We start from the raw sequence: 16,410 nt of genomic DNA, 5'->3' as shown, positions 1-16,410 counted from the left end.
TGACTGTTCAAGTTAACATTATTTGCATTTGCCATTCTTTGGTAAAACCAGAAACGTAGATACAATTTTAGATTACCTTCAAGCTATTATAAATCTTGAGGGAAACCTTGATTGTTTTTTAGAAAACTGTGTCTATCTAGACTGTGTCTTGCAAACAGGCACTTTATGATGTCATTGTATGAATATACAGAAACTAAGATGTAATAGAGCCTAGATGAGAATGTGTGATAATCTAAAGATATCATTTAAGTCAGGGCTTTAAAAATACATGACTTCAAGTGAAAAACTAAGGCTTGTAAACAAGTTCTTTACAATTCACCAAGCATGCTCTAAACCTGCATCCATCCTGAGTCCTTTAAAAGCAGACTTATAAAAGGGAGATGAAAGAGATTTTCAAAATATATTTTTAAAGCGCAAAGTAAAACATATTTAGTATTTTAATTGTATGAAATTAGTTGCGTAAACTAGTGGCTGCTGCTGGGAATGACAAAAGCTTGGCTAAGATTATTCTATGGGGAAGCTGGTTTATGGCTTTCTGGAGCTGGTGGCCAGGCATGGTGTAGATTATGGGTTCCTTGTAGGATTATGATTGATTGTTATTGCCTCTTTTTTAACTCCCTATAGGAGCTTTTATAGTGCTTTGCACATGGTGGTTGCTTAGTTGAGGTTGACTACTAGTTTATGGTCATTTAAATTCAGATTTAGGGCCAGGCACCATGACTCACGCCTATAATCCCAGCACTTTGGGAGGCCGAGGCAGTCAGATCACCTGAGGTCAGGAGTTCGAGACTAGCCTGGCCAACATGGTGAAACCCTGTCACTACTAAAAATACAAAAATTAGCCAGGCATGATGGCGCACACCTATAATCCCAGCTACTTGGGAGGCTGAGGCATGAGAATCACTTGAACCCAGGAGGTGGAGGTTGTAGTGAGCCAAGATTGTGCCACTGCATTCCAGCCTGGGCAACAGAGTGAGACTCCGTTTCAGAAAAAAAAAAAAAAAAATTCAGATTTAGGGACAGGCGCAGTGGCTCATGACTGTAATCTCAGCTACTGGGGAGGCTGAGGTGGGAGGATCACTTGAGCCTGGGAGTTCAGGGCTGCAGTGAGCTGTGATTGCGCCACTGTACTCCAGCCTGGGCGACGGAGCAAGACCCTGTCTCAAAAAAAAAAAAATCAGATTTAATTTTGTGTTGATCGTGGCTTAAAAAACAAGAAAATATATTTCTGTTTTAAAATTTCTATTTTTTATTGGATATTGCACAGGTATGAATCAATTTACCCATAAATCTATTGTCTGTTTAATAAGTAGAATGTTATGAGTTTATTTAACATTTTCTTTCTCTCTTTTTTTTTTTTTTTTTGAGACAGGGTCTCACTCTGTCGCCCAGGCTGGAGTGCAGTGTCGTGATCTCAGCTTACTGCAACCTCTGCCTCCTGGGTTCAAGCGATTTTCCTGCCTCAGCCTCCCGAGTAGCTGGGATTACGGGCATGCACCACCACGCTCAGCTAATTTTTTGTATTTTTGGTACAGACGGGGTTTCGCCATGTTGCCCAGGCTGGTCTTGAACTCCTGAGCTCAGGTGATCCTCCCGCCTCGGCCTCCCAAAGTGCTGGGATTACAAGTGTGAGCCGCCATGCCTGGACCCTATTCAACATTTTCTGTATGCCTCTTCCTGATCCTAGACCTTCTATACATATGGCATTATAGAGCATACAGTCTTCAATAACTTGCTATTTTTTCCTAGTACATTTTCAAAGAGATATCATACACATGGCACAAAATTCATTCTTTTAAACAAATATAGAAATCCCTGGTTTTTGGTGTATTCTTAAGGTTATGCATCCATCACCACTATTCAATTCTAGAATATTTTCTTTTCCCTTTTTGGAGATTGGGTCTTGCTATGTTGCTGGGCTGGAGTACAATGGCTTTTCACAGGTGCAATCATCATGCACTACAGCCTTGAACTCCTGGGCTCAAACAATTCTCCTGCCTCAGCCTCCTGAGTAGCTGGATTTCAGGTGTGTGTCACCTTGCTTGGCCAATTCTAGAATATTTTCACTACTCCCAAAAGAAACCTCATATCCATCGGCAGTCACTCCCCATTTCCCTGTTTCTCCAACCACTGGCAGCTACTAATCTATACTTTCTATCCGTATGGATTTGCCTATTCTGGACATTTCATGTAAATAGAATCACAGAATGTGTGGCCTTCATGTTTGGCTTCTTTTGCTTAGCATAATGTTTAATAAAAGGTGTGTGCTGCAGCATGAAGCAGTAAGTACTTCATTCCTTTTCCTGGCTTAATTATATATATATTATATGTAGTTTTGTTTTTTTTTTTGAGATAAAGTCTCGCTCTGTCTAGCAGGCTGGAGTGCATTGGTGTGATCTCAGCCCACTGCAACATCCACCTCCCAGGTTCAAGTGATCCTCCCACCTCAGCCTCCCGAGTAGCTGGGATTACAGATGTGTGCCACCATGCCTGGCTGATTTTTGTATTTTTAGTAGAGGCAGGGTTTCACCATGTTGGCAAGGTTGGTCTTGAACTCCTGGCCTCAAGTGATCCGTCCACCTCGTCCTCCTAAAGTGCTGGGGTTACAAGTGTGGGCCACCACGCCTGGCCTCATGGCTTAATATTTGATTGTATGGATATACATTTATATTATCGGACATTTGGGTTGTTTTCAGTTTTTAGCTATTATGAACAATGCTGCTATGAACATTCACTTACAAGCTTTTATTTAACCACTTGTTTTCAGTTCTTTGGGATATATACCTAGGGGTGGAATTGCTGGGTCATATATAATTCTATGTTTAGGTTTTTGAGGAACTGCCAAACTGGTTTCCACGGTGCCTGCACCGTTTTACGTTCCCACCTACAGTGTACAATGGTTCCAATTTCTCTACATCTTGGCCAGCACTGTACTTTCTATCTTTTTGGTCCTAGCCATTCTAGTAGGTGTGAAGTGATATCTCATTGTGATTTTGACTTGCATTTCCCTAATGACTAATCATGTTGGAAATCTTTTCATCTACTGGCAATTTGTATATCTTCTTTGAAGAAATTTCTGTTCAAATCCTTTGTCTAGTTTTCAGTTGGGTTACATGTCTTCTTTTGTTGAGTTGTAAAACTTCCTTATATGTTCTTGATGCTAGACCCTCATCAAATATTTGATTTACAAACATTTTCTTCCATTCTGTGGTTTGTCTTTTCACTTTTTCATAGTGACCTTTAAAACACAAAAGTTTTAAATTTAAAAAGGCCAACGTGGTGGCTCATGCCTGTAATCCCAGCACTTTGGGAGGCTGAGGTGGGCAGATCACCTGCGGTCAGGAGTTTGAGACCAGCCTGACCAACATGGAGAAACCCTATCTCTACTAAAAATACAAAATTAGCTGGGTGCGTGTAATCCCAGTTACTCGGGAGGCTGAGGCATCAGCCTGAATCACTTGAACCAGGGAGGCGGAGGTTGCGGTGAGCCAAGATCACGCCATTGCACTCCAGCCTGGGCAACAAGAGTGAAACTCCATCTCAAAAGAAAAGAAAAAAAAAAGAAAAACAACAAAAAAACTAAAATAAATTATTTTTTGCATCAGATAGGCAATGTGCTGATGTCATAATAAGGTTTGAGAGAGGCACATCTCACACATGAGTGTGAAAACCCAATCTTTATGCTTGTGAACCACAAAAGGATCAAAAGTTTTACTTTATTTTATTTTTTGAGACAGAGTCTTGCTCTGTTGCCCAGGCTGGAGTACAGTGGGGCAATCTCGATTCAGCACAATCTCCGCCTCCCCAGTTCAAGCTATTCTCCTGCCTCAGCCTCCCAGTAGCTGGGATTACAGGCATGCACCACCACCACGCCCAGCTAATTTTGTGTATTTTTAGTAGAGACATAGTTTCACCATGTTGCCCAGGCTGGCCTTGAACTCCTGAGCTCAGGCAGTCCACGCACCTCAGCCTCCCAAAGTGCTAGGATTACAAGTGTGAGCCACCCTGCCTGGCCTAGGATCAAAAGTTTTAAATTTTGATGAAGTTCAGGCCAGGCATGGTGACTCACCTGAGGTCAGGAGTTTGAGACCAACCAGCCTGGCCAACATGGTGAAACCCTGTCTCTACTAAAAATACAAAAATTAGCCAGGCGTGGTGGTGCATGCCTGTAATCCCAGCTACTCTGGAGGCTGAGGCATGAGAATGACTTGAACCTGGGAGGCAGAGGTTGCAGTGAGCCAAGATCGTGCCACTACACTCCAGCCTGGATGACAGAGTGAGACTCTGTCTCAAAAAAAAAAAAAAGTTTTTTAATGAAGTTCAGTGTTTTCCCTTCCCTTTCCCTTTCCCTTTCCTTTCCCTCCCCTCCCCTCCTCTCCCTTTCACTCTCATTTCCTTTCCTTTTCCTCCCTCCCTTCCTCCCTCCCTCCTTGCTTTCTCTCTCTCTCTCTTTCTTTTCTTTCTTTTTCTTTCTTTCTCTAGTCAAATGCAGTAGTAAGAAAGGGGGAAAGAATACAACAAGTTCGATCTGTAACTCAATGTGAACAATCAATTGAGATAACTCACTACAAACAATCAATTGAGATAACTCACTACCTTTGGACCAGCCTTCTTTTTTTCTTTTAGTTCCTTGTGCCTTGGTTTAACATCTAAGAAAACATTCCTGAATGCAAGGTCACAAAGATTTATGCCTGTGTTTTCTTCTAAGAGTTTTATAGTTTTAGCTCTTACATTTAGGTCTTTGGTCCATTTGGAGTTAATTTTTGCATATGGTGTGGGGTAGGGATCCAAATTCATTCTTTTTCTTATGGATATCCATTTGTCCCAGCACCTTAGTTGAAAATACATTTTTCCCCATTGTATTTTCTGAAGCTTGTTCTTTTTCACTCAACATTTTGATCCTGAAATTGCTGCATATAACTACAAATCATTTCTTTTTTTTTTTTTTTGGTGGTGGTGGGGGGGCAGAGTTTCACTCTTGTTGCCCAGGCTGGAGTGCAGTGGCATGATCCCAACTCACTGCAACCTCCACCTCTTGAGTTCAAGCGATTCTCCTGTGTCAGTCTCCCAAGTAGCTAGGATTACAAGCGCATGCCACCACGCCCGGCTAATTTTGCATTTTTAGTAGAGGTGGGGTTTCACCGTGTTGTCCAGGCTGGTCTCAAACTCCTGTCCTGAAATGATCCACTCACCTTGGCCTCCCAAAGTGCTGAGATTACAGGTGTGAGCCACTGTGCCCAGCCCAAATCATTCATTTCTTTATGGCTAAAAAATAGTATCCTTTGTATAAATCTGCCATGATGTATTTATTTATTCTTTGTTCCATACAGATTGAGTTGTTTCCAGAGGTTGCTATTATGAACACTGTTGCTCTGAACTCACTTGAACGTGCGTGCGTGAGTTTCTCTCCAGAGTATGTGCCTAGAAGTGTAGTGTGTGCATGTGTTCTCCAAAGCAATTGTGATACTTATGCTCCTATCAGCGATGTGTCAGAACTACATTTTGGAAAACAGTTTTAAGCATTCTGTTTGTTCTGTCTCTCATTGAAAAAAATCATTACCAAAAAGAAACAAGTGGTATTTGCAAGTGAAATTTGCCTTTTAGGCCTCTGATATTTTATTAGCAAGAATTAAACAAGCAAAAGGCCAATAGCTTGAGAACGCAGTATGCAATTAGTATCTCTTTGTTTAATTTATTTTATTTTTTCACAGTGAAGACTTAAGTATCTCTTTACATTTTAAAATAGTAATGTGGAGCTTAAACAGGTCTTTGGCTGGTTGAGGTAGTGGTTTGTTTGTTTTTGAGACAGGGTCTCACTCTGTCACCCAGGCTGGAGTGCAGTGCAGTGGCGCAGTCACAGCTCACTGCAGCCGCGACCTCCCAATCCCAAGTGATCCTCCCACCTCAGCCTCCTGAGTAGCTGGGACCACAGGTGTGCACTGCCATGCCCAGCTAATTTTTTTGATTTTTTTGTAGAGATGAAGTCTCGCTATATTGCCCAGGCTGGTCTTGAACTCCTGGGCTCAAGCAATCCTCCCACCTTGGCCTCCCAAAGCACTGGGATTACAGGGGTGAGCCACCAACCGCAGGGGCCTGGTGAAGGTTTTTGCTATTAGTAGGTGAGTCTGCGTGTTAATTAAAGCAACGTCACACCAGCCTACTAGTGCTCTCTTAACTAGGGTCTGGAGCAAGTATAATAGAGCAGTTGGGCTGGGCTGGGTGGCTCACACCTGTAATCCCAGCACTTTGGGAGGCTGAGGCAGGTGGATCACAAGGTCAGGAGTTCAAGACCAGCCTGGCCAAGTTGGTGAAACCCCGTCTCTACTAAAAATACACAAATTAGCCGGGTGTGGTGTTGGGTGCCTGTAATCCCAGCTACTCGGGAGGCTGAGGCAGAGAACTACTTGAACTTGGGAGGCGGAGGTTGCAGTGAGCCGAGACTGCACCACTGCACTCCAGCCTAGGTGACAGAGTGAGACTCCATCTCAAAAAAAAAAAAAAAAAAAATAGAGCAGTTTACAGAATCGGGTATGAAAGGGAGGTGGGAGTGCTTCCTTTTCTTGGTACCCACCTATTAGCATACAGTGGTTATGCTAAGACAGAATCCTGCCCATAATGATGAGACACCTGCCCTATTTCATGATCTCATTCAATAGTATCATGTGAAAGGGTTGAAGGATGCAGAATTGGGCCAGTAGTGCTCAGAACCTTGAAAGAATTGGAAATTCTCTCTGGAGTGGGGTAGATCTACAGCTTATAAAGAAAGCGAGTTGTCCTGGAAAGCACAGCACATAGGTCACCAGGGATGGCCAGCAGGAGGTAAAGAAAGGCTCCTGGAAGGTGGGTGGGCTGGGGAGGTGAGCAGCCTGCCTGGCAGAGAAGCGTGTTGGAAAGTGCTCCACCTGGGAGCTGCGGCCCAGGACAGAATGCCGCTTATGAGGCACGAGTGAGGGCAGGAGAAAGGAGGAACTGACAAGATGCCCCAGGCCCAGGGGAACCTGTGTCCTAGTAGGTCACCAGGCCCTATGTTAAAGAAACGGGAACCTGAAGACCAGAAGGCAACTTGGCATCAGGAACAAGGTAACGTTATGATTGGTTATCATAACTGGGGCACGAGATCAGAGCTAGATGGACTTGCTCCTTATTCCTCTTACAGAGAGTAATAATGACTATCATCCTGGGCGTACTTAATAAGGCTAAGCACTTACGTATATTAATTTGTTTAATCTACACAACAATCCTGTGAAATAGATTCTTTTACTGTTCCTGTGTTACAAATGGGAAACTGAGGCACAGAGAGGGGAGTGGCAGAGCCAGGATTTGAACCCAGATACTCTGGCTCCAGAGTCCAAGCTACCTTCCCATGGTACTGCACTTCTTCTGGAAAAACCATGGTTTGGGGAATCAAACAGGCTTGGTTTCTAATCTTCATTTCAACCTCATACTATCTTTCTTTTATGACCTTAGGCAAGTCAACGAAATTTTCTGTGACCCACAGTTTCGTTATTTATAAAATAAGAAGCCTGAGATTCAGATCACACATGGAAGTGCCTCACCCCTTCCCTGGCCCTCAGTAGGGACTTTGTAAATAGCCATTAATACTACTCCTACAAATAAACCTTTCCAAACTGAGCACAGGACTTGGCCTGGAGCCTGGGGCAGGGTTTAATGTGTGCCGAGGATCAGGTAATTTATCTAGGAGGGATGAGAAACATGGGGGTCAAAACTCTAAGTAGATACTGACAAAACTAGGTGCTGATGGCACAAGCTCCAGGAGCCTTGGAATTAGCCAAGTTCTCCAACTCGTCTAGAGACTAGGTTAAAATCTCAAAGACCTCACCCCTCATCCCTGTAATTAGCCTGTTGATTGCCTGTGACCTTACCTTAAATAAGCCCTGATTTAACCTAAAAGAGAAGAAATCAGAACATGACAAGGTCTGCTGTTTCATCTTCTTACATATTTCTCTTTTTTTTTTTTTTTTGAGACAGAGTTTCACTCTTGTTGTCCAGGCTGGAGTGCAGTGGCTCGGTCTCAGCTCACTGCAACCTCCACCTCCCGGGTTCAAGTGATTCTCCTGCCTCAGCCTCCGGAGTAGCTGGGATGACAGGCGCCCGCCACCACGCCTGGCTAATTTTGTATTTTTAGTAGAGGCGGGGTTTCTCCATGTTGTCTAGGCTGTTCTTGAGCTCCTGAGCTCAGGTGATCCGCCCTCCTCGGCCTCCCAAAGTGCTGGGATTACAGGCGTGAGCCACCGCGCCCGGCCTTCATATTTCTCTTTATACTTCCTTTTTCCTTATGTTTCCCATTTGCAAGTTACTTTCTAGTTCTTATCGATCATTTCCTTATTACTGTTTTTTCTGCCTTAATGAGTCGGCTGCTAGATAATACCTTTGGTGTTTTTGAGAGTCTGAGAATGATGGAGGAGAAAAGGAAAGATAGGAATAGAAAGAGATTACATTAGGAATTAAATTTCTTGTTTCTCTTTTTCTGATATGAAACCAAATTGGAGGTTAGATCATCCGGAAAGAGAATTCGGTGTTTTCCAGTTTTCCAACCTGCTTGCTCATAAGAATGACTTGAAGTGGTAGATTTTGATTCAGTAGTTCTGAGGATAGCACAAAGAATTTGTATTTTTAGCAAACGCTCTCCATGATTATAATATTATATGGGAATTAAACTTAAACCTTCTTTAAATAAAGCCCCCAAGTTTGACCGATTAGCTCAGCTATAGAATTACTGAATATTTTTAGTATGGCAATACTGTCAAGAAAAAGCACTTTATGATGTGCTTAATTTTCTCTTTCTTTCTTTCTTTTCTTCTTTCTTTTTTCTTTCTTTCTTTCTTTCTTTCTTTCTTTCTTTCTTTCTTTCTTTCTTTCTTTCTGTATGGAAAAGTTTAAGGCTATATAAAAAATAGAGAGAATGGGGCTTCTCTCTATGCTCAGCCTGTGTGTCATCGTTGCTGTCATGCTGGCGTGCCCGGGCCCTGAGGCGTCCTGCACCTCTGTCCCCACCACCACTATCCAGTCAGTTTGCTGCTGCTTCCATGGTTCACATGAAGCAGATGAGGAATTTGATGCATGCTGGGTGACATACTTCAGCAAGCCAGGGATAGATGCCTGGGAATTGCATAAAGAATTGAACACACTTGCTGGCTATGACCTGGTTCCAGAACCCCAAATCATTGATGTTGCTTTGCAGGCATGCAGACAGTTCAATGCTTTTCCTAGGGCAGTTTGCATCCTAGAGGTTGTTAAGGACAAAGCAGGACCTCATAAGAAAAATCTACCCCAATGTCATCCAGGAACTCAGACCAACTTTAAATGAATTGGGAATCCCCACTCCAGATTCCCAGCTTCTAAAAGTGCTGGGATTACAGGCATGAGCTATCATGCCTGACCTCTTTGCACATTCTCTTGATCTGTTATGCTGTTTGTTGCCATCTACTGTTGTCAAAATTCTACCTACCCTTCAGGGTCCAACTGAAATGCCACATTCCCAGGAAAGGTTTTTCTCATCATCCCCGCCATGAAATGAAGATTTCTCTTCTGCCCTTCTGTAGCTCAGGACCCTCTCTAGGCGTCAATCCCATTAGATTGTAAGTTTCCTAACAAGACGCACGTCATCATCTCCAAATCCTTTGGGTCAGCACAGCCTCTTTTATATTAGGAGTCTAAGCCCCTTTGTGTGACATTTAAAGTCCGCCTGGACTGACTGTTCAGCCTCATCCTCTGCCCTTCCCTTGTGTCCTGGGCTCTGGCCAAATCAAACCACCGTTCCCCAAATGTACTATGTAGTTAACTTTTCATATTGCTTCTTTTTATTGCCTTGGTTCTCTCAAAAATCAGAGTTAATGGAATGTTGGCTATTACAATTATGTGGACATGGTTAGATAATGGCCTTGGCGATGCCCTTAATAAATGAAATCTAAAATGTTACATTTTTTGGAACCCAGAAACTCATTCTAATTTTATTCTGCCTGAAGCTTTATAACATTTTCTGAAGATCATGTTGTACTCTTCTTTCATCTAGATGATTTGGTCAACAGTGATAAAGTTCCAACTTAGACTTGATAAATATGCAAGAGTCATGAAATATGAATGAAAACAATGACTTTTGAAAATCACGCTTACCTAAAAAAAAAAAATCCTGAGTATGGTTTATATTTACTACGTGTGTAAAAATGTACTGCCATTCTTCATTCTTCTTTGTTTGTTAGGTTGAAGAACAATTGTAAAAATTGAAGGAATGGCATCACCGCTGTTATGTATAGATTAATGTGGAAGATAGCATGTGGGGGGTGGCTAATGACTGGAGTCTTATGGACCTGGGTACTTACTGAAAAATTCACTTAATTTTGGACATAAGACTTGGTCTTTTTTTGTACATAAATTTAAATCTCCCGTTCGTGGTTTACATGTATTGCTTTTTTTTTTTTTTTTTTTTTTTTAGACAGAGTCTCCCTCTGTTGCCCATGCTGGAGTGCAGTGGTGCAATCTCGGCTCACGGCAGCCGCAACCTCCACCTCCTGGGTTCAAGCTATTCTCCTGCTTCAACCTCCTGAGTAGCTGGGATTATAGGTGCCAGCCACCATGCCCAGCTAATTTTTGTGTTTTTAGTAGAGATGGGATTTCACCATTTTGTCTAGGCTGGTCTTGAACTCCTGACCTCAAATGATCCTCCCACCTCGGCCCCCCAAAGTGCTGGGATTATAAGCGTGAGCCACCACGTCCAGCCCATGTATTGCTATTTTATTTACAATGGAGCATTGTATATTTCACCCACTGTCAGATGGCAGATGCAGCTTATTTCTGCCTGCATCCTTTGGCTCCCACCTCTTATCCTGGTTCCCAGGTGCAGGGATGCTGTTGCACTGGCACATTTGAGAAGTGCAATTTTTGCTGAACCACATTCCTCTTTTATGCAACTTGGCACCTATGTCACCATTCAAGAACAACTTATATCAATGATCAGTGCCCTTAAAAGGAAATGGTCACAACATTCAGCATTCTGTCTCTCTCTCTCTTTTTCTTTTTTTGAGATGGAATTTCACTCTTGTTGCCCAGACTGGAGTGCAATGGCGTAATCTCGGCTCACTGCAACCTCCGCCTCCCGGGTTCAAGCAGTTCTCCTGCCTCAGCCTCCCGAGTAGCTGGGATTACAGGCATGCGCCAACCACACCCGGCTAATTTTGTATTTTTAGTAGAGATGGGGTTTCTCCATATTGGTCAGGCTGGTCTCAAACTCCCGACCTCAGGTGATCTGCCCGCCTCGGCCTCCCAAAGTGCTGGAATTACAAGTGTGAGTCACTGCGCCCGGCCAACATTCAGCATTCTCTTTAAAAAAAATGGTTTTGCTCTGTCACCCAGGCTGGAGTGCAGTGGCATGATCATAGCTCACTGAAGACTTGAACTCCTGGGCTTGAGTGATCCTCCTGCCTCAGCCTAGTAGCTAGGACTACAGGCACATGCCCCCATGCTTGGCTAATTTTTTACATTGTTTTGTAGAGAAAGGTCTTGCTATGTTTGCCCAGGCTGGTCTCGAACTACTGGCCTCAAGCGATCCTCCTGCCTTGGCCTCCCAAAGTGCTGAGATTACAGGTGTGAGCAGCCACACTAGGTCCACATTCAGCACCCTCTTGATTATTGAGCCCACCATGGTGTCAGCAAGGAAAGAGAGGCAGAGGTAATTTAACCTACATGTAATTTCTTGGTTGCCAGCCTCCCTGAGTCTTCTCCGTTGTCCTTCAGATCTGTAGTGTTTAAAGGCCTGAATTGAATCTCTTGTATTTTCTGTAAAATTCTGATATTCTGTGCTGTGGGTCATATTTATATTTGCACAGCTCTTACGTTATTTCTCAATCAGCTGCCTCCCAGTAGCACACCTTTGCAGCTGGTACCATTGAAAAGGCTTCCCTCAAACATGGGAGCTCTGACTGCTTGAAGTCAGTGGAGGCTGGGTGCAGTGGCTCCTGTCTGTAATCCCAGCACTTTGGGAGGCTGAGGCAGGAGGATCGCTTGAGCCCAGGAGTTTGAGACCAGCATGGACAACATGGGGAGACCCTGTCTGTACAAAAAATAAAAAAAATTAGCTGGGCGTGGTGGCACGCATCTGTAGTCCCAGCTACTTGGGAGGCTGAGATGGGAGGATCACTTGAGCCCAGGAGGTCTAGGCTGCAGTGGACATCCAGCCACTGTACTCTAGCCTGGGTGACACAGCAAGACCCTGTCTGGAAGAAAAAAAGTCAATGGAACAAGGCAGCCTATTGGGATATTCTTTTTTGGGAAATGTATGTCATAAATCCTTTTACCAACAGATGATTTGGATCTTTAAGGCTCCCAGGCACATGACTTTATTCTCAGGAGATGGTTAGGCAGTAGATTAAGATCTGCTTATTGCCTTGAGACTATATAAAGCTCCCAATACCTATTTTTATTGGAGACCAAATTTCTAACTTGTTCAATTGGTCTGCTTATGACAGTGCTGCTCTGCCAGTCATGGGAGAAGACGGTTTTACATTTAAATGGAATATTCTAACTTTGCTTAGTAAGTAAATACTGACCCAAAAATAAACAGTGGGAGAAAATGGAATTTCGGTGTTTCATGCAAAAAGTTCCTATCACAAGAGAATCGTAGTTTTCATTCTTTGGGTAGGTAGGTCGATTTCTCCATGTTTTGTGAAACTGTGTTGCTGCAGGGAAGGAAGCAAAAGAACAAATCAACAGCTGAGGATGGGGGCATATTAGGATTTATTTTTTCTTTCTGAGATGGAGTTTCGCTCTGTCACCCAGGCTGGAGTGCAGTGGTGCGTCTCATCTCGGCTCACTGCAACCTCCGCCTCCGGGGTTCCAGCTATTCTCCTGCCTCAACCTCCCGAGTAGCTGGAATTACAGGCCTCCACCATCACGCCAGGCTAATTTTTATATTTTTAGTAGGGACGGGGTTTCACCATGTTGGCCAGGCTGGTCTCGAACTCCTGACCTTAGGTGATTCACCTGCCTCGGCCTCCCAAACTGCTGGGATTACAGGCGTGAGCCACTCTGCCTGGCTGTGAGCCACCCCTCCGGGCCTGAATTTTGCTTCATAAAATCATGATGAAAATGAATGCGCTTGACCAGAGAAAATGGACACTTGTGATGACTTGGGTAATGTTCAGAAATCACTCAGCCTGTGAGAACTTTGTGCTTCTTAGGTTTGGCTTGATATTACAAAGCTACCATTGGTTACTTTTATGAAAGCTCCCCAGGTAAGGGGCAGAGGACAGCAACGTCTTGGTCCAGATTAACATTCAGTGGTATTAAGCAGAGATTGTGGCTTTCAACTATAAGTAAAAGCTTGGGGGGGAAGGAGGAAGGGAGAGAAAAAAATGAGAAAGCAGAAAGATGCAACAGGGGTTGGCAAAGAGTCGGGAGCAGGGAGTGAGGGGGAAAGTAGGTACATGTGGTGGAGAAATGGAAGCTCTCCCAATGGTTCCATCAGTTCCACCACACTGGCACGGATTCTAGAAGTTTCCTATTTCTGGAGTAGGACGCAGACATGATGCATTTCCTACTAAGACAGATTTCTATCCAGGAAACATCATTTCAAGTTGCAGTGCCAGGCTCGAAGATCCTTCTCTATCATTGCTTCAAGTGTGGTGGGTTCAGTACTCCTTTAATGTAAGAGCTGGCCCGTCGTCCCTACCAACTTGGGACACTTTCTACTTTTGACCTTAAGTAGGGTATCAGGAAAATTCCAAGAAAGGGAAGACACTGTTTTTCCTGAATTACAGAATAGACCGACTCATTAGAAAAAATAAAGAGGCCAGGTGCGATGGCTCAAGCTTATAATCCCAGCACTTTGGGAGGCTGATGCAGGCAGATCGCTTGAGGTCAGGAGTTCAAGACCAGCGTGGCCAACATGGCGAAACCCCGTCTCTACTAAAAATACAAAATTAGCCGGGTATGGTGGCAAGCACCTGTAATCCCAGCTACTCGGGAGGCTGAGGCAGAAGAATTGCTTAAACCTGGGAGGTAGAAGTTGCAGTGAGCCGAGATTGTGCCACTGCACTCCAGCCTGAGTGAGACTGGAGACCCAGAGCAAGACCCTGTCTCAAAAAAAAAAAAAAAAAAAGGAGAGAGAGAGAGAAAAAAAAACAGAACCCCTTTGTTTCAAGACCATCCACATCTGTCTATCCATCCGTAAAGCACAAAGTTATCGGAGACAAATCATGGTCTCATTTTGCTTCGTGCATTTTGGGCCTGACATCAGTCCGTCTTTGATCCCTAAGGGGTGGTAGAAACAAGCAATGCTTTTCAGAGTGAGCTAAAAAGAGCACTCTGTGGAAGAGAATATATTTTATAGATCAGTGGTTAGTGAGTCTTTTTATGACATGTTTTGTATTAATTATGATTTGAAAACCTCCAGTGCAGGGTTCTCAGGAATTACTAAGTGCCCCTGGGTGCAGCAAGAAGCACTGGAATAAAGAATCTCAATGTGTGACCAAATTTCTAAATTCTTGGGGGTGTACAGAAATTAGCCACTTCTATTTTCTCTCTCTTTCTCTCTCTCTCTCCTTCCTTCCTTCCTTCTTTCTTTCCTTCTCTTCTCTTCTCTTCTCTTCTCTTCTCTTCTCTTCTCTTCTCTTCTTTCTTTTTTTCTTTCTTGAGTCTTTCTCTGTTGCCAGGCTGGAGCACAGTGGCGCTATCTCGACTCACTGCAACCTCCACCTCCTTGGGTCAAGCGATCCTCTCACTCACCCTCCTAAGCAGCTGGGATTACAGTCATCCACCACCACGCCTGGCTGATTTTTATATTTTTAGTAGAGACAGGGTTTTGCTATGTTGGCCAGGCTGGTCTTGAACTCCTGGCGGCCTCAAGTAAACTGCCCGCTTCGGCCTCCCAAAGTGCTGGGATTACAGGCATGAGCCAACGCACCCGGCCTCACTTCTATTTTCTACTTGTGTTTTTATTTCCGTTGCATTTCCTGACTTGTGTATATTTTCTCGTTGTAGAAGCACTTAGTGTTTTGGCACTCAGACTTACTTTCCAGTGTTTCTTCTGATCAATCAATAGCCCTTTACTTATAGCAACTATATGTGATGGAAGCAAAGTCAGGAATGTCTAATGTGGGGGCATAATTCATTATGAAGCTACTTAGAATTTCACAAGCCATGAATGATGCATTATCCATCATGTTAGCTAGAATATACTGGGCTCCAGTCTCTTTTGGGGGATCTTTAGGGTCCTTCTGGGTGCAGAAGGGAAGATGACATTTCAGGAGATCTCTGCGCATTCCACCCTGGCTTCCTTCCTTCCAGGTAGGCTGAGAGAAAGCTTTCTTCTTGATGGTGCTAGTGAGAACTTGGCAGGTGGACCAGGAACTGTTAGTTTTTCACTCCCTGTTGGAGTCATTCACACATACAGCTCATATAGAAGACGGATGTCTTTTGTCTTGGTGCCAAAGACTTGAAAACAGAGAACAGTAACTTTTATTTATTTATTTATTTTTGAGATGGAGTTTTGCTCTTGTCACCCAGGCTGGAGTGCAATGGTGTGATCTCAGCTCACTGCAACCTCTGCCTCCTGGGTTCAAGCGATTCTCCTGCCTCAGCCTCCCGAGTAGCTGGGATTACAGGCACTCATCACCACGCCTGGCTAATTTGTGTATTTTTACTAGAGACAGGGTTTTACCATGTTGCCCAGGCTGGTCTTGAACTCCTGACCTCAGGTGATCCACCCGCCCTGGCCTCCCAAAGTGCTGGGATTACAGGTGTGAGCCACTGCACCAGGCTAGAATGGTAACTTCTGAAACCCATTTTTGTTATTCCAAAATCTTCACAGTGTGGTGTTGGGAAAGCTGGGTTGCTGTGTCAGATGGGTACCCTCACCCCAGTTATGGCTGTTCTTACATCCAATTCCAGGAAGCCTCATTCTTGTGTGGTCATAGAAAAGCAACCTTAATTTTCCTGTGTCTTAGTTTCCTTACCTCCTAGAAACGTGGCAAAGATGCAGCATCTGTTTATTTAGTAAATATTTATCAAGTTCTGGGAACACAGCGGCGAATAAGCCACCAAATCCTTCCTTGAATGGGACTAACCCTCTAACACAGTCAAGGCAATGAGAGACCTTCCAGGAATAACATTGAGAGGCAAATTATGCATGTAGGTGACACATGAGGCCAACAGGAAGTGACCTCGAATTGAAGTTGAAATTTACAGTGTGAGATGAGCCAAGAATCTGTGAACCCTTAGAACTCAGGCAAGGTGAGCTGGTGTGACTTGCAGGAAGTATGACTCAATTGTGACTGTACCCAAGAAGGCTTAAACCACACCATCTGAAGGAAGGATGTGCCAACATACGCTTCCAACGACTAAAAGGAGGGGCAGAGGGAAAAACAAAACAGCATGTTCCCAGGCCCATCCTAGGAG

The 16,410-nt window shown here is 43.9% G+C and overlaps 1 protein-coding gene and 1 non-coding gene across 3 annotated transcripts in view; one reads left to right on the top strand and one right to left on the bottom strand.

Annotated features, from left to right (window-relative positions):
* Nucleotides 1-16,410, top strand: part of PITPNC1 (phosphatidylinositol transfer protein cytoplasmic 1) — a 319,349-nt gene that overhangs the window by 25,980 nt on the left and 276,959 nt on the right. The window lies entirely within an intron of this gene.
* Nucleotides 3,600-3,703, bottom strand: LOC115838475. Its single transcript, XR_004033500.1, has one exon. It is a non-coding gene; the product is annotated as a small nucleolar RNA U13 (small nucleolar RNA).

The sequence above is a fragment of the Nomascus leucogenys genome, chromosome 14 (assembly GCF_006542625.1).
Source record: "Nomascus leucogenys isolate Asia chromosome 14, Asia_NLE_v1, whole genome shotgun sequence".
NCBI classification, from domain to species: Eukaryota; Metazoa; Chordata; class Mammalia; order Primates; family Hylobatidae; genus Nomascus; species Nomascus leucogenys.
Note: the sequence above shows the minus strand (reverse complement) of the source record. Positions and strands in the feature narration are given on the sequence as shown.